We start from the raw sequence: 15,742 nt of genomic DNA on the forward strand, positions 1-15,742 counted from the left end.
CATTCACTCATTCATTTATCCATCGATTCATTCATCCACTCAGTCATTCCTTATCCATCCACTCACCCATCCATCTGTTCATCCATCCATCTATTCATCCATCCATCCATTTATCCATCCGCTTATCCATCCATCCACTATTCATTCGCCCATTCATTTATTTATGCATCCATTGATTCACTCGTTCATTTACCTATTCATTCATTCATGTATTCCTTATCCGTCCACTCATCCATCCATTCACTCATCCACCCATCCATTCATCCATCCTTCCATCCATTTATCCATCCACTTATCCATGTACCCACTATTCATTTGCCCATTCATTTATTCATGCATCCATTCATTCACTCATTTATCTATTTATTCATTCATTTATTCCTTATCCATCCGCTCATCTCTCCATCCATCCATTCATCCATTTATTCATCCACTTATTCGTACATCTACTATTCATTCACCCATTCATTTATTCATGCATCCATTCATTCACTCATTCATTTATTAATTGATTCACTCATCCACTCATTCATTCCTTATCCATCCACTCATCCATCCATCCACTCATTCATCCATCCGTTCATCCATCCATCCATCCATTTATCCATCCACTTATCCATGTACCCACTATTCATTTGCCCATTCATTTGTTCATGCATCCATTCATTCACTCATTTATCTATTTATTCATTCATTTATTCTTTATCCACCCACTCATCCATCCATCCATCCATTTATCCATCCGTTTATCCATACATCCACTATTCATTCACCCATTCATTTATTCATGCATCCATTCATTCACTCACTCATTTATTCATCGATTCATTCAGCCACTCATTCATTCCTTATCCATCCACTCATCCATCTATCTGTTCATCCATCCATCCATTTATCCATCCACTTATCCATACATCCACTATTCATTCACCCATTCATTTATTCATGCATCTATTCATTCACTCATTTATTTATCTATTTATTCCTTCATGTATTCCTTATACATTCACATCCATCCATCCATTTATCCATCCACTTAGCCACCCATCTACTATTCATTCACCCATTCATTTATTCATGCATCCATTCATTCACTTATTCATCGATTCATTCAGCCACTCATTCATTCCTTATCCATCCACTCATCCATCCATCTGTTCATCCATCCATCTATCCATTTATCCATCCACTTATCCCTGTACCCACTATTCATTTGCCTATTCATTTATTCATACATCCATTTATTCACTCATTTATCTATTTATTCATTCATTCATTCCTGTCCCACTCCTCCATCCATCCATCCATTTATCTATCCACTTATCCATCCATCCACTATTCATTCACCCATTCATTTATTAATGCATCCATTCATTCACTAATTCGTTTATCTACTCATTCATTCATTCATTTCTTATCCACCTACCCATCCATTCATCCATCCATTCATTCATCCAACCATCCATCCATCCATTTATTCTTTCATGTACTCATTCATCCATCCAATCATCCCTTCATTCATTCATTCATCCACTCATTCATTCCTTATCCATTTACTCATCTATCCATCCATCCATCCATCCCTCCATCCATTCATCCACTCGTTCATTCACCTGTCTCCATATCCATCCATCCACTCACTAGTGTACTAATCCACTCATTCACTCATTCATTCACTCATTCATTCACCCATCTATTTATGCAACCATCCATTCAACCATCCAACAAACAGTACTGAGGCCATGGTAATCTCTTCTGGTCTCTCATCTACAAAGTCACAGTCCCTACAAGGACCCTGCTCATTCATTCCCTGTGGCTGAGACTGAAGGAGTATCTCCTGTTTCTATTCCACGTGTGGCCACCTGCTGGTCTGTCCCTGTCCTGAGTGCAGGGGTAGTCTCATTCTCCTCCAGCCCCAGAACAGATGAGTGATAAATAAATACCTGGAGACAGAATTCCTCCAACCCTAGGGTAAGAGACTGAGTGTGCTAGAAGTTGCCTGTGTTGGTGCCAAGAGCTTGTGATGGACATGTGGACACTGTAGATGGACAACAGCCCCTTCGCTGACCAGCTGGTGCCTGGGAAGCCTCCAGCTTCACTGAGCTTCAGGTTTCGTTTCTTGCATCTCACCAGGAGGCTGTCTGCAACATGCCCATTTCAACCACTGGCTGAGAGGCTCATGCAGGTGTGCACATAACAGGGCTCCTTGCTGAGAGTGGTTTCCTGGAGAGTCCATCAGAGCTACTGTTGCACAACTGCCCCTTGAGGAGGTCATCACAGCTCTGAGTACCAGGAGCTGCCCATCAGCACCGTGTGAACTCAAAGTCTTGCATTCATCCTCATAGGACATCTTCAAAACCACTTTAAACATCCCAGGGAAGCCCAGAGGAGCAAGTGCTTCCAAGAGGCTGGCTCTGGTCTGTGGATTGAGTGTGGATTTGAGTGTCTTTGAATGCGTGTGAGTTTGAGTCTCTTTGAATGAGTGTGGACTTGGGTCTCTTTGAATGTGTGTGAGTTTGAGTGTCTTTGAATCAGTGTGGACTTGAGTTGCTTTGAAAGTGTGTGGGTTTGAGTCTCTGAATGAGTGTAGACTTGAGTCTCTTTGAAAGCATGTGGGTTTGAGTCTCTGTTAATGAGTGTGGACTTGAGTCTCTTTGAATGCATGTGAGTTTGAGTCTCTTTGAGTGAGTGTGGACTTGAGTTTCTTTGAATGAGTGTAGACTTGAGTCTCTTTGAATGAGTGTAGACTTGAGTCTCTTTGAATGAGTGTGGATTTGAGTCTCTTTGAATGCATGTGATTTTGAGTCTCTTTGAATGAGTGTGGACTTGAGTTTCTTTGCATGAGTGTGGATTTCAGTCTCTTTGAAAGCGTGTGGGTTTCAGTCTCTGAGTGTGGATTTGAGTTTCTTTGCATAAGTGTGGACTTGAGTCTCTTTGAATGAGTGTGGATTTCAGTCTCTGAATGAGTGCGGACTTGAGTTTCTTTGCATGAGTGTGGACTTGAGTCTCTTTGCATGAGTGTGGATTTCAGTCTCTTTGAATGAGTGTGGATTTGAGTCTCCTCATTCCTGCACCTTTTCAGTTCCTTTTGTTGCATGGGACAGTATGAATGACGCTCCCCATTGGTCCAGTTTTGCAAGTAAAAATGTCACATGTGGAAGCCAGCATTTAGTCCTCGGGCAGATAAGCAAGTTTGACGAGAATAACCTTACACACAGAGGGGCCCTTGGTCTTGGAAAGGTGGAGAATAAACCCGCCATTTCCTCTGAGACCTGATCTGCACAGGGGATGTCTGCTTAATCTACATATCTGCGGCTTGTAATGACAGAGTCTCTTGAATTCTACTTACTTTATTATAGAAACAAGAGCATGCATACAGCACATCAGGAGATGGAGAAATGGAGGGAAGTGATCCACAGTCCCTTGACCCAGCCCATTCTCTCTCTGAGACCTGGGGGATGGGACATGGTCTTGCTTCTCCTTCCAGATCTCTGGAAGGATCATCTTGTCTTATCTTGCCGGCCTCCCATGCTGTGGTTCAGAATTGCGGGAGATTCTGTTCCAGTGGGGATGCTTGTCTATACCTTGGGCAGTTTGGGGTGTCACAACTGGAGGGGGTGTGTCTGGCGCATGGTGGGTGGAACCCGGGACGATGCTCAATGCCCTATAGTGCAGAGGATAGGCTCAACACACAGAATCCTCCAGCCCTACATGTCAGCAGTGCTGAGGCTGAGATATCCTGCCTGAGAATGAGAGTCTCTGTTAGTGTCTATCTATCTGTCTATACCTATCTATCCTATCTATCATTTATCAATTTATCTACATATCATGTCTATCTCTCTATCTGGCACCTACACCTATGTATTAATCTTCTCTATCTATCATCTATCTATACCTTTCTAGCATTTATCTCTCATCTCTATCATTTATGTCTACCGTTTGACAGTGGTTTCAGCTAGGGGTGATTTTTCTCATCACGGGACACTGGGTAATGTCTGAGGACAGTTCTGGTTGTCGCAACTGTGGGGGTGGTCCTGGCATCTGCTGGGTGGAGCCAGGGATGCTTCTCAATACCTTACAGTGCACAGGACAGCCCCACCACGGAGAATCACCTGGCCCCAAATGTCTACAGTGTTGACGTGGAAAGACCCTGCTTTTAGTATAGAGAATCTCTCTCTCTCTGTCTGTCATCCATCTGTGTATCCATGTATCCACCTATCTAAGTATCTATCTATCTATCTATCTATCTATCTATCTATCTATCTGTCATCTATCTATTTCTATTATCGATCTGTCTATCTGTCATCTATCTATTTCTATTATTGATCTATCTATCTGTCAGCTATTTCTATTATCTATCTGTCATCTTTCTATTTCTATTATCTATCTATATATCTATCCATCTATCATCAATTTCTATTATCTATCTATCTATCTATCATCTATCTATTTCTATTATCAATCTATCTATCCATCCATCCATCCATCTATGTATCTATCATCTATTATCTATCTATCTATCATCTATCTGTCTATCATCTATTTCTATTATCGATCTATCTATCGATCTAGCTATCTATCTATTATCACCTCTATCTATCTATCTATCTATCTATCTATCTGTCAATCAATCTATTATCACCATTATCTATTATCTATTTATATATCTATTATCACCATTATCTATCTATCTATCTATCTATCATCAATTTCTATTATCTATCTATCATCTATCTATTTCTATTATCAATCTATCTATCCATCCATCCATCTATGTATCTATCATCTATTATCTATCTATCTATCTATCTATCTATCATCTATCTATCTATCATCTATTTCTATTATCGATCTATCTATCGATCTATCTATCTATCTATTATCACCTCTATCTATCTATCTATCTATCTATCTATCTATCTGTCAATCAATCTATCTATTATCACCATTATCTATCTATCTATTTCTATTATCTATCTATTTATATATCTATTATCACCATTATCTATCTATCTCTCTATCTATCTATATTTATGCATGCATGTATCTGTGTATCTGTCTATCCTATCTATCTCTCATCTATCTATGTATCTGTCTAATCTATCATCTATCTAATCTATGCATCTATCTATGTATCTATCTAATCTATTTATCCATGTATGCATGTATCTATCTAATCTATTTTGTAAGTATGTATCTAATTTACGTATGTATGTATCCTATTTTATCTATCTCTATTATCAATCTATCTCTCTATCATCACCGTTATCTATCTGCATGTAGGTACGTATGTATGTATGTATGTATGAATCTATCCATCCTATGTATCTCTCATCTATCTACATATCTCTCTAATCTATCATCTATCTAATCTATGAATCCATCTATGTATGTATGTACCTATCTATCTATCCTTGTATGTATCTATCTAATTTATGTATGTATGAATGTATGTACGTATCTATCTAGCTATCTAATTTATGTATGTATCTATTTTCAATTCTCTCTGTCATCTATCTACCTATCTATCTATCATCTCTCTAGCTATCATCTATCATCTATCCATCTAATTTGTCTCTCATCTATCTTTAAGACAGTGTTAGATAAGCAGGTGATTTTGCTACCTGGAGATATTGAGTAATATCTGGAGACATTTCTAATAGTTACAACTGTGGGTGCTCCTGGCACCTTGTGGCTGGAGCCCACGGACACTGCTCAACACCCTACAGTCCCCAGGATGGCCCCACCACAGGGAATCCCCCCCTCAAATGTCACTAGTGCCCCAGCAGACAGCCTGTGTCTTTTGTGTCTCACAATTGGTTCCACCCCAAGAACTGTCCTTGTCCCCGTCTTCCTGCACGCTCTCTCCCTCAGGGATCCCCCTGCTCACAGAGTCTCCCATAAACAATGTCCAGGCTCCCCTCACAGCCTGACGGCACCCAGCCCGAGGGGTCCACATGCTCAGCCCACCCCCAGCTCACGAACTCCTGGGGAGCCTGGACAGTGTATTGTCACTCTGCCAACTCATCATCTGAAACCAACACAACCTGGCACCTGCCACCTGCGTCTGTCTGTGCCACTCCCTTCCCAGCCATAGAGAGTCTCCTGGGATTCCTCCCTCCCATGGAGCCCTCCTTGGCCAGAAAATCACACATTCTGCTTCCACAACGTCCCTCTGCTCAGGGCACCAGCACCTTTTCCCTGGAGCAGAGCAATCTGCCCAAAAGCGTCAATGCAGCCTTCGAGGTCCCAGCCCGGCTCAGGGGCATGAGAAAACGCTCAACATCAGGAAAGATCAGGGAAATGCAAATCAAAACCACAGTGCGATACCACCCCACTCCTGCAAGAATGGCCCTAATCAAAACATAAAAAAATTACAGATGTTGGCGTGGATGTGGTGAACAGGGAACACGTCTACACTGCTGGTGGGAATGTAAACTAGTACAGCCAGTATGGAAGACAGTGTGGAGATTCCTTAAACAGCTACATGTAGCACTACCATGTGATCCAGCAGTCCCACTATTGGCTATCGACCCAGAGGAAAGTACTCATTATACGAAAAAGATACTTGCACACGCATGGTTATAGCAGCACAATTAGCAACTGCAAAAATGTGGAGCCAGCCCAAACGCCCATGGATCAACAAGTGGATAAAGAAGCTGTGCTATATTTATATATACAAATGCCGGCACTGACACAAACACACATATATAGTCATATAGATGTGTGCCATATGCATACATATATGTATATAGATATACAAACATATGCATATGTACATATATGTGTAGGTAATACATATGTGTGTATATATACACATGTTTACAGGCATATATGTGTATATACACACATGCACATACACATATATGTATATATACACACAGACATACATGTGTACATGTGTATATATACACATATACATATACACACACAAACGTGTACATATGTATACATACACATGTACATATACACATATGTGTATGCATGTATATATGCACACATATGGGTGTATGTGTATATATGTGTACGTATACATATATGTATACATACATATATACATCATATATGTGTGTATATATGTGTGTATGTGTATACATATGTGTATACATACATGTATGCATTGTATATGTGTGTACATGCGTGTGTACATCATACATGTGTGTACATGCGTGTATACATCATATATGTGTGTACATGCGTATATACACCATATATGTGTACACGCATATATACATCATATATGCGTGCATGCGTATATATATATACGCACATATGTGTATATACATGTACTCACATATGTGTATATATATAGACGTGTGTGCATATATACACACATATATATGATGGAATACTACTCAGTCATGAAAAAGAACGGCATTTGCAGCCACCTGGATGAGATTGGAGACCATTATTCTAAGTGAAGTAACTCAGGAATGGAAAACCAAACATCGTATGTTCTCACTCATAAGTGAGAGCTAAGCTATGAGGATGCAAAGGCATAAAAGAATGACACAATGGCCGGGCGCGGTGGCTCACACCTGTCATCCCAGCACTTTGGGAGGCCAAGGCGGGCAGATCACAAGGTCAGGATTTCGAGACCAGCCTGGCCAACATGGTAAAACCCCATCTCTACTAAAAATACAAAAATTATCCAGTCAAGGTGGCACATGCTTGTAATCCCAGCTACTCAGGAGGAGGCTGAGGCAGGAGAATCGCTTGAATCTGGGAGGAGGAGGTTGCAGTGAGCCGAGATTGTGCCACTGCACTCCAGCCTGGGCAACAGAGTGAAACTCCACCTCAAAAAAAAAAAAGAAAACAAAGAAAAAAAAAGAATGACACAATGGACTTTGGGAACTCCAGGGCAAAGAGTGGGAAGAGGATGAGGGATAAAAGGCCACAAATTGGGTTCAGTGTATACCGCTCAGGTGATGGATACTCCAAAATCTCACACATCACCACTAAAGAACGTACTCGTGTAACCAAATAGCACCTGTTTCCCCAAAACCTATAGAAGTAAAAAGTGTAAAACTAACCAACAAAAACACATATCGACTTCTGAAAAAATTTTCTGAAGACTGCTTTCTTGAGGCAATAAAAGAGATTGTTGGAGCCATAAATAATATATATGTATATGTTATATATTTATATATTTATTATTTAAATATATTATATATTATGTTTTATTTATATGTTATATATTTATATATTTATTATTTAAATATATTACATATTATTCTTATTTATATGATATATATTTATGTTTTTATTATTTAAATATATTATATATTATTTAAATATTATATATTTTTATATTTATAATTTAAATATATTCTATATTTATATATTATTTGTATTTATATGGTATATCTATTTATTATTTAAACATATTGTATATTTATATTTTTATTTATATATTATATATTTATTATTTAAATATATATTTATATATTTTTATTTATATATCATATATTTATATATTATATATTTATATATTTATTATTTAAATAGATTATATATGATTTATTATGCATATATTTTATATTTTTATATTATTTATATATTACATATTTATATATTATTTATATATTATATATTTATGTATTTATTATTTAATTAGATTATATATTTATATATTATTTATTATTTTCATATTATATAGTTATATATTTATTATTTAAATAGATTATATATTTATATATTATTTATTATTTACATATTATGTATTCATATATTTATTATTTAAATAGGTTATATATTTATATATTATTTATTATTTTCATATTATATGTTTATATATTTATTATTTTCATATTATATATTTATATATTATTATTTTCAAATTATATATTTATATGTTATTTATTATTTTTATATTATATATGTATATATTTTTTATTTAAATATATTATATATTTACATATTATTTATTATTTATATATTATATATTTACATATACTATATATTTATTTATATATTATTTATATATTACATAATTATATATAATATATACACACACACACACACACACACAGATATATCTGTTGCTTTGTCCTAAATGAACACAGATCCTGCGTCCCTGGGGAGCGACAGTGTGAGCTGCAGAACCGTCCCTGGAGTTCCCTGAGCTCAGTGCAGTCCTTGGGGGTAATCTTGGGGGCACCCATCCCGCCCACCCTCTTTCTGTACCTTCTGCAGGGGGTCGTGTGTCTCCCAGGGGCCGTGCAGAAACTCCTAGCCCGAGAGAGGTAGAGCAGGGAGCCAGGTGGACACTGGGATCCCTGGACCCTGCTCCGCCCACCTCAGTGCCTCCAGGGACAGAAGAGGGGCTGTGGGAGGGAGGTTGGGGACCCTGCCCAGGCCCAGCCAACGAGGAGGTGCTGATGGAGAGGCAGGGCTGGAGGACAGGGCAGCAGGAGAGAGACTCAGACAAGAGGGGGCCATCTGCCCAGGCCAGGGGCCTCTCCAAGTCCAGACCTGTCCATATTCACCACTGGCAATAGCTACTCTGCTGTTATCAACCCTAAGCCATCACTTCTCCCCCAGAACCTTAAGTGGCAAACCCAGAAATGCAGTGTGGGTAGCACTGGAGGGAGGGAGGGTCTCTGTGGTTCTCCCAGGGGACCTCATCTCTCCCACCCACCCCAAGCTTGGTCCATGTTAGTGGCGCAGCCAGGTGGGGACCTGGCAGAAGGCATCTGAAACGCACTTGCTTTTACAAAGACAGGGTTGCCTACCGTCCGATGAGTCCCATGCATCCCTCTCTCAGCCTCTGACCTCATTGTCCCCCTGGGGGTGGGGGACGCCCATATTTGGAAAAGGGGCAGCGTCCTGGTGCACGCAGGACACTGGCATCTGTGTGACAGTGCCCAAGTGAAACTACTGTTTTTGCAACGTGGGATAATTTCCTTTTTTTTTTTGGAGACAGAGTCTCACTCTGTCACCCAGGCTGGAGTGCAGTGGCGCGATCTTGGATCTTGGGCTCCCCGCAACCTCCGTCTCCCAGGTTCAGGTGATTCTGCTGCCTCAGCGTCCCGAGTAGCTGAGAGGACAGGTGGGCACCACCGCACCCGCCTAATTTTTATAGTTTTAGTAGAGACGGGGTTTTACTATGTCGGCCAGGCTGGTCTCGAACCCCTGACCTCAAGTGATCCGTCCACCTTGGCCTCCCAAAGTGCTGGGATTACAGGCGTGTGTCACCGCCATAAAAAAATATATATATAATATATATTATATATTTTTATATATTATATGTTATATATAATATATATTTATATATGTTATATATTATATAATATATATTTATATATGTTATATATTATATAATATATATTTATATATGTTATATATATTTATATATTATAAATTATATATATTATATTATATATATTTATATATTATATATTCATATATCTTATATATTTATATATAAGATATTTATATATTATATATTATATATTATATATTTATATATCTTAAATATCTTATATATTTATATATGATATATTTATATATCTTATATATTTATATATAAGATATTTATATATCATATATAATATATTATATATAATATATATCTTATATATTTATATATTATATGTTATATATTTATATATATTATATATTTATATATCTTATATATTTATAATATATTTTATATATTATATATATAATTAATATATTTATATATATTTTATATATACACACACACACATGCTACTATCTGGTGCTGCTTGCCAAAGTCAAGTGGGCTATGCAAGGAGGAACAGAGCAGGAAGGAGAGATTGGACGGCGTGGTCAGATGCACCTGCTTTGTCAGGGGTTTCAGCTCCTTGGTGCTTTTTACTCAGGGGCCTCGCGTTTCCGCGTGCGCATTCACCTTACGGAAACATAACAACATGGGAAGAAACAACCACACACACACACACACACACACACACCAAAAAAAACCCTTTTCTTTTTGGGAACAGAGCCGCGTGACCACGGTTCCTCTTCATAGAAACGTGACATACGGTGCCACAGCAGCAGCACTTGTGTGTGTGGCCGGGAATTCCCAGATCTCCCTCGACCAGGTCTGCGCGTGGGGACTTGGCTTTTCCCAGCTTTTTAGTGAGGGATCTGAAAAAGCCCAAGGAATCAGGGTTTCTAAGTGGACCTGTGCAAACGAGGACTGAGGGGGCGGTGAGACCCGGGTCTGGGGTCTCCCTGGCACCGAGGGGGTGGCGAGGGGCCACCACGCTCATCCAGGCACCCACAGGGCTTTCAGACCCATTGACTTGATGCCTACTGTTCCATTATGGGAACGCTAAGCATTCGGGAGTTATTTATAGCCCACAGCTCAAGGTCATTGCCAAGGTCAGATTGCAAACATTCAAGAAACTGCAACCTCCGGCATAAATGAGTTACGAGCGGCAGCCCCAGCTGCTTACCCTCTCTCAGGTTAACCTCAACAGAGTTGCATTTCACGGAATGAGTTTTTTGTGTGTATTTATTTATGTATTTTTTTGAGACGGAGTCTCGCTCTGTGGCCCAGGCTGGAGTGCGGTGGTGCGATCTCGGCTCACTGCAAGCTCCGCCTCCCGGGTTCATGCCATTCTCCTGCCTCAGCCTCCCGAGTAGCTGGGACTACAGGCGCCCGCCACTGCACCTGGCTAATTTTTTAAATGTATTTTTTTAGTAGAGATGGGATTTCACCTTGTTAGCCAGGATGGTCTCGATCTCCTGACCTCGTGATCCGCCCGCCTTGGCCTCCCAAAGTTCATGGAATGAGTTTTTAAAGGAAAGGTGGTTTGCATCCCTGGAAAATGTGAGGATTTCCCCGCTAAGCGGTTCTGCAAAGTCTCCTTCGCAGGGAATTTGCAGATTTGCACACCTGGTCTCCTCTAGCGTGAGAAGAATATACTTCATGGGGTTTGCACCGTCTTCCCCCATGTTCTCACCCCACACAGACCCTCCCAGCGACCCTCTCGTCTCCCTTGACAACACAGAACAAGAAGAAACGGCCAGCCCGGCAGCTCACCCGTGCAGAAGCAGCGGCAGAAGGAGCAGGTGAGAGTTCAGAGGTTCTCCAGGTAACGGAATCCAACGCGTAAGTCGACGGCCGTGTGCCTCAGAGCCCAGGACTCAGAGGGTCAGCCACCAGCTTGCAAGCCCTGGCCACCCAGAGTGCTTAAGAAAGTGCTTGCTGGTGGCAGACAGCTGCCCTTCCAGTTCCATCTCTCCAGCAAACGTTGCAAGGGTAGCCTCCCCGCTGGGTGGCCCGCCGGCTGGCACGATCATCTCCAAATGCAAATTCTGCAAACTCCACCTCCGAGCGGACAACCACGGTTACGACTCAGGCTTAGGTGGAAAGGAAGCCTGTTGTGAAATTTCCTGTGTAACTGTCTGAACCCTGGTGTGCAGGGCTGAGCTCATCGCTCGGTCTCTGGGCGGCACCGTTAACCGCCCACCTCCCTATCACTGGCTCCCAGGGGGCCCCACTCGAAGAAAACCCTGAGAATTTTCTAGAGAGGAAAAGAGGGAGAATGATTTTCCTCGACGTTGTCACCAGCGGCAAAGTGCCGTGGCATTCCCCAGAACAGATTCCTGTTTCTTCTGAAATTAAAACCAAACCAAACCCCCCCACCAAAAAAAAAAAAAAACCCAGAACACGTTTCCTTTTAGATTCTAAAGCTGTGCGAATTGCGACGTCTTTGGTACACGGCCAGACTGTGACAAGCCAACAGACCTTGGGCACTGATCATTCCGGCTCTGACACTGGGTCACGGACGGGAGAGGTTCATACCCTCAACATCCCCTGAGGATTGGCAGGTTTCACGACTGAGGACCAGGTTCCCGAGTTCCGGCATCCTTGCTTGTGATGAGCGATGGTGGGCTGTTGTCATTCGTGCGAGGAGGAGGTTGAGACGGAAGGATCTGTCACCCCGAAAGAATGAGTGAATATTGAACCACGGCTCAGGGTAAAGACAGGGTACAAACCCTCAAGCCAGCCTGGGTGTGGGGGCTCATGCCTGTAATCCCAGCACTTTGGGGGGCCAAGGGAGGTGGATCACTTGAGGTCAGGAGTTCGAGACCAGCCTGGACAACATAGCAAAATCCCATCCCCTACTAAAAATACAAAAATTAGCTGGGCATGGTGGTGGACGCCTGTAATCCCAGCTACTGGGGAGGCTGAGGCAGGAGAATCGTGTGAACCCGGGAGGTGGAGGTTGCAGTGAGCCGAGATGGCACCACCGCGCTCCAGCCTGGGCGACGAGAGCGAAACTCTGTCTCAAAAACAAACAAATAAATAAATAAATAAAAATAATAAGAATAATAAAACGGAGTGCATAGACACCACAGAATAGTACAAAGCCATGAAAAAGAATGAAACGATGTCCTTTGCAGAAACTTGGATCCAGCCGGAGGCCATTCTCCAAAGCGAATTAATACAGAGACACAAAGCCAAATGCCGCCTGTTCTCACTTATAAGCAGGAGGTAAACATGGGGTCCTCATGGACATAAAGAAGAGAACAACAGACCAGGCGCGGTGGTTCATGCCTGTCATCCCAGCAGTGCGGGAGGCCTAGGTGGCTGGATCACCTGAGGTCAGGAGTTCGAGACCAGCCTGGCCAACATACTGAAACCCCGTCTTTACTAAAAATACAAAAATTAGCCGGGCATGGTCACAGACACCTGTAATTTCAGCTACTTGGGAGGCTGAGGCAGTGGAATCGCTTGAACCCGGGAAGCAGAGGTTGCAGTCTCTACTAAAAGTACAAAAACTAGCTGGGCGTGGTGGTGGATGCCTGTAATTCCTGCTACTCGGGGGGGCTGAGGCAGGAGAATCATTTGAACCTGGGAGGCGGAGGTTGCAGTGAGCCGAGATTGCACCACTGCACTCCAGCCTGGGCGACAAGAGCGAAAACTCTATCTCAAAAAAAGAAAAAGAAAGAAAGAAAGAAAGAAAGAAAGAAAGAAAGAAAGAAAGAAAGAAAGGAAGGAAGGAAGGAAGGAAGGAAGGAAGGAAGGAAGGAAGGAAGGAAGGAAGGAAGGAAGAAAAGAGAAAAGATGGGAACAAGAGGCATTACAGACTCCTAGACAGGGGAGGGAGGGAGATGAAGGGCTGAAAAACTACGTACTGGGTGCTAAGCTAAGTAGCTAGGTCATGAGATCATTCATACCCAAAGTCTCAGCATCACACAATATGCCTTTGTAAGAAACCTGCACATGTACCCCCGGAATCTAAAATAAAACTAAGGCCGGGCACGGTGGCTCACGCCTATAGACCCAGGACTTTGGGAGGCTGAGGCGGGCAGATCACCTGAGGTCAGGAGTTCGAGACCAGCCTGGCCAACATGGTGAAACCCCATCTCTACAAAATACAAAAATTAGCCGGGCACAGACATGGTGAAACCCCATCTCTACAAAATACAAAAAAATTAGCCGGGCGAGGTGGCGGCGCCTGTAGTCCCAGCTACTCAGCAGGCTGAGGCAGGAGAATGGCGTGAACCCGGGGGGCGGAGGTTGCAGTGAGCTGAGATCGCGCCCCTGCACTCCAGCCTGGGCAACAGAGCGAGACTCTGTCTCAACAACAAGAAAATTAAAGATGTGATCTCGAAAACAATATGTTGATAAAAGGCTAAAAGTAATGAAAAAGTAAAGACAACTGAAATTGAATAGATAGAATATTATTATTATTATTATTATTATTTTCTGAGGCACAGTCTTGCTCTGTCGCCCAGGCTGGGGTGCAGTGGTGCCATCTCAGCTCACTGTAACCTCCGCCTTCCGGGTTCAAGCAATTCTCCTGCCTCAGCCTCCCAAGTAGCTGAGATTACACACGCACACCACCACACCCGGCTAACTTTTTGTATTTTTAGTATAGATGGGGTTTCGTTATGTTGGCCAGGCTGGTCTCGATCTCCTGACCTCGTGATCCGTCTGCCTTGGTCTCCCAAAGTACTAGGATTACAGGCGTGAGCCACTGCACCTAGTTCCCTGTTTTTTGTTTTTTGTTTGTTTGTTTGTTTGTTTGTTTGTTTGTTTTCAGGAGCAGGTGTATTCGGGCAATACATGGGATGCTCATCTTAACATTTTATCATTGGTTGGCTTTTTTTAATTGTCTTTTTTTTGAGACAGAGTTTCACTCTTGTCGTCCAGGCTGGAGTGCAGTGGCGCGATCTCGGCTCTCTGCAACCTCCGCCTCCCAGGTTGAAGCCATTCTCCTGCCTCAGCCTCCTGAGTAGCTGGGATTACACATGCCCGCCACCACGTCTGGCTAATTTTTTGTATTTTTAGTAGAGATGGGGTTTCATCATGTTGGCCAGGCTGGTCTCGATCTCCTGACCTTGTGATCCGCCCGCCTCGGCCTCCCAAAGTGCTGGGATTACAGGCTTGAGCCACCGCACCCGGTTCCCTGTTATTATTTTTCAGGAGCAGGTGTGTTTTGCCAACACATGGGATGCCCATTTTAACATTTTGTCTTTCGGTGGCATTTTTCATTAATTTCAGGTTCGAGTCAGAGAGAAGAAAGGAAATCTACAGTGAAATCTCATCTCTACTAAAATACAAAAAGGTCGCCAGGTGTAGTGGCGCAGGCCTGTCATCCCAGCACTTTGGGAGGCTGAGGTGGGAGGATCACTTGAGGTCAGGAGTTCGAAACCAGCCTGGCCAACATGGCAAAACCCCGCCTCTACTAAAAATACAAAAATTAGCTGGGCGTGGTGGCGGGCACCTGTAATCCCAGCTATTCGGGAGGCCGAG

The 15,742-nt window shown here is 42.0% G+C and overlaps 1 protein-coding gene across 2 annotated transcripts in view; it reads right to left on the reverse strand.

Moving 5' to 3' along the window:
- The window catches only part of LOC102115913 (P2Y receptor family member 8), a 72,324-nt gene extending 60,038 nt beyond the window's left edge, over positions 1 to 12,286 (reverse strand). For both annotated transcript variants that reach the window (XM_045384383.3, XM_065538735.2), the window contains exon 1: positions 12,017 to 12,286. The gene's annotated coding sequence lies outside the window, so the exon portion shown is untranslated. The remainder of the gene's footprint in view (positions 1 to 12,016) is intronic.
- Positions 12,287 to 15,742: the final 3,456 nt, after the last annotated feature.

Source organism: Macaca fascicularis, chromosome X (genome assembly GCF_037993035.2).
Source record: "Macaca fascicularis isolate 582-1 chromosome X, T2T-MFA8v1.1".
Taxonomy (NCBI): domain Eukaryota; kingdom Metazoa; phylum Chordata; class Mammalia; order Primates; family Cercopithecidae; genus Macaca; species Macaca fascicularis.